This window comes from Eimeria tenella, genomic scaffold (genome assembly GCF_000499545.2).
Source record: "Eimeria tenella Houghton genomic scaffold, Eth_scaff214, whole genome shotgun sequence".
Taxonomy (NCBI): domain Eukaryota; phylum Apicomplexa; class Conoidasida; order Eucoccidiorida; family Eimeriidae; genus Eimeria; species Eimeria tenella.
The window spans coordinates 4,820-8,110 of NW_013541989.1; positions in this window are offsets into that span (position 1 = coordinate 4,820).

A 3,291-nucleotide genomic window follows, 5' to 3' on the forward strand; every position below is an offset into this window, starting at 1 on the left:
CCACTTGGGGACCTCTAGGGGCCCAACTGGGGTCCCCCTTGGGGCACTCTGGAGGTTTTGGGGGTTTTGGGGGTCTCTGAATGGGTACTGGGGGCCCCCGGAGGCCCTGGGAAGTCTCCAAGGGTCCTGGGGGCCCTGCGGGGCCCTGGGGGTTTCAAAGTTTCTAGGGGTCTTCGGGGGTCTCTAAAACTCCGGGAAGCTCTCGAAGTCCCCGGGAAGCTTTAGTATCCTTGGGGGCCCCTGGGGCCCCCCAGAGAGCCTTCAAGGCCTCTGTGGGGCCCCCACCCTTGGCCTTCGTGTTTCTATGGGACCCTAAAAGCTCTCGGGGGCCCTCAGGGAACCTGGGGGGCCCCAAAAGGCCTCGGAGGCCTCTGGAGGCCCTGCGGGGCTTTGGGGGCCCCAGGGTTGTGTTGCTTTTGCTGTACCCTGGGGCCCCAAAAAAGCCCCATCAGGGGTGCCCTAGGGGCCCCACGCTCCAGGGGCTCCACGGGAACTTAGGGACCTCTAGAGGGCCCCCGGGGGCCCTCAGGGGCCCCCAAGAGCCCTTAGGGGCCCCCAGAGGCCCTTAGGGGCTTCCGAACCCCCATAAGTTCCCAGGGCATTCTGCGGGCTTCAGGTCCCCTAGGGGCCCCCGGGAGCCCCAGGGGCCCCGGGGGCCCCAAAGCCCCGGGGCCCCAGGGCCCCGGGGCCCCCAAAGGCCCCAGGGCCTAAGGTTTAGGGTTTGAGGCTTGGGTCTCGTGGGCACTCCTCTAGCTAGCCGTTGAAACCACCAGGGCCCTTAGAAGCCAAAACCCTAAACCCTAAACCCTAAACCCTAGGGGTATGAATTGCGGTGGTTTGGGACGCTTTATGCGCACGACGCCACTCGCCGAGGAGCGTAGCTAGCTAGCTAGCAACGCAGCTAGCTAAATAGCTAGCTAAATAGCTAGCTAGCTAGCTAGCTACCTGACTAGCTATCTAGCTAGCTAGCTTGTTATCTACGTACGTACCTAGCTGGCTAGCTAGGTAGCTAGCTAGGCAGCTACACAGCTCGAAGCATTGCTGGCTAGCTGGCCATTCCAAGGCGGGGTGCGTGTACATAGCCCCCCAGCTAACCAGCAACTTAGCCACAGAGCTAGCTATCTAGCTAGCTAGCTAGATGGCTAGATAGCTAGCTAGATAGCTAGTTGTGTGACTAGATTGCTGTGTCAGAAGAAGACGGAGCAGCTGCACGTGCTGCTGCTGCTGCTGTTGTTGTTGCTGCTGCTGCTAGTGTCTCATTGCCTCTTTCTTTGGCCAAATGTTCTTCTGGGCCCCACTGGCAGGCTACAGGATGTCTGCAGGCGAAGGACTCTGCTGCAGGGAGCAGCAGCAGCCGCAGCAGCAGCGAATGCAGCAGCAACTGCCGCAGCGGTAGCACCAGCAGCACTAGCAGCAAGTGCAGTGCCAGCCACAGAATCTTTCGCTGCAGCTGTGTCATTTTAGCCTTAGCAGCATGTGCTGCAGCAGCAGCTGCTGCAGCAGCAGCTGCTGCTGCAGCAGCTGCTGCATTAAGGACTTCTCTAGCAGTCACTGGAGAAACGCTTGATGAGGCAGTGTTAGCTGCAGCAGCAATATTTGCTGCGGCAGCAACAATGCCTGCTGCCGCAGTTGCTGCTGCAGCAGACAGCAGCTGTTATTTCAGCAGCAACTGCTACGGAAGCTGTTGCTGCAGTAGCAATTGCAACTGCAGCACACACACGATCTGCTGCAGCTCCTGCTGCAGCAGTAATTTAAACAGCTCATTCATTCAGCCACCGCAGAGCCTTAGCTACTGCTGTTCACAAATGCAGCAGCAGCAGCTGCAGCAGCAGCAGGATCGCGCTGCTGCTGCTGTTTGCTGCTGCTACAACTCCTCAAGGACACTGGTTTCCGTGCGCTTGGCTAGCTGGCCAAGTTGGTCTAGGGCTCTGCCGCTAGCTAGCTGTTGCAGGTCCTGCTGCAGCTGCTGCAGCTGCAGCTGGCTGTGCTGTGCATTCCTAGAAAGCCACTGCAGCATGTCTGCTGCGCTGCGGTCGCCATCGTACTGCAACGGCTGCTGCTTCGAGCCCGCACGGAACAGCAGCAAAGTGGGGTAGCCTGGCAGCAGCAGCAGCAGCAGCAGCTCATCATCATCATCGTCAGCAGCAGCAGCTTACCATCCTCATCCACAGCAGCAGCAGCAGTAGCAGCAACAAAGGCAGCAGCAGCAGCAGCAGCTCATCATCATCATCGTCAGCAGCAGCAGCTTACCATCCTCATCCACAGCGGCAGCAGCAGCAGCAGCAGCAGCAGCAACAGCAGACCTGAAAGGTTGATTCCGTCGATTTCGTTGAGTGTGGCGTCGATTTTGGCCAAAACTAAAGAAGATCTTCTCCCCACAATTTCGGCGACGCGTTTAAATGCAGGTTCCATTTTGCGGCAGTGCCCGCACCTGAAGGCCCGAGGGTTTAGGGTTTAGGGTTTAGGGTTTAGGGTTTAGGGTTTAGGGTTTAGGGCGGAAAAGGGCTTAGGCGTTAGGGTTTGTAGTTCACGGCTAGTGCCTGGGGTTTAGATTCAGGGTTCAGGAATCACTGTTTAGGCTCAGGGTTTAGGATCAAGGGTTTTAGGTTTAGGGTTTAGCGTTTAGGGTTTAGGGTTTGGGGTTTAGGGTTTGGGACTTGCCAGGGGGCGCCGAAGGCTATGAAGACGTCGTGTGGGGAGTCGATGACTTCAGCTTGGAAAGTCAGGCCCACGATGGTTTTGACGGGGCCTGAGGGTTTAAGTAAATAAATAAATAGGTAGGGTTTAGGGTTTAGGGTTTAGGGTTTAGGGTTTAGGGTTTAGGGTCCAGGTTTAGGGTTTGGGGGTTAGGGTTTCAAATGCGCACAAGTGGGGAGCTGGAGGCTCAGAAATGCCACCAGCAGCGGCTAGCCAAGCAGCTAGCTGCCCAGCTAGCTGTTCAGCTAGCTATTCAGCTAGCCGTTTAGTTAGCTGCTTAGTTAGAGTTTATTGGCCTAGCTAGCTAGCTACCTAGCTGCCTGTCTAGCTACCTGAAAGACTACATAGCTAGCTACCTAGCTAGCTACTAAGGTGGCTGTTTGTCTAGCTGCTGCTGCTTAGCTTTTGGCTAGCTGCGAGATAGTTCAAGCGCTAGCAGCTAGCCAGCTAGCTAGCTAGCTAGATACCTAGAAAGCTAGCTAGCTAGCTAGCTGCTAGCTCATTGCTAGCTAGCTGCCTGGCTTGCTGCTACCTAGCTAGCCAGTAGCTAACTTGTGGCTAGCACAATGGCTAGCTGTCGTCTGGCTGCTAGCT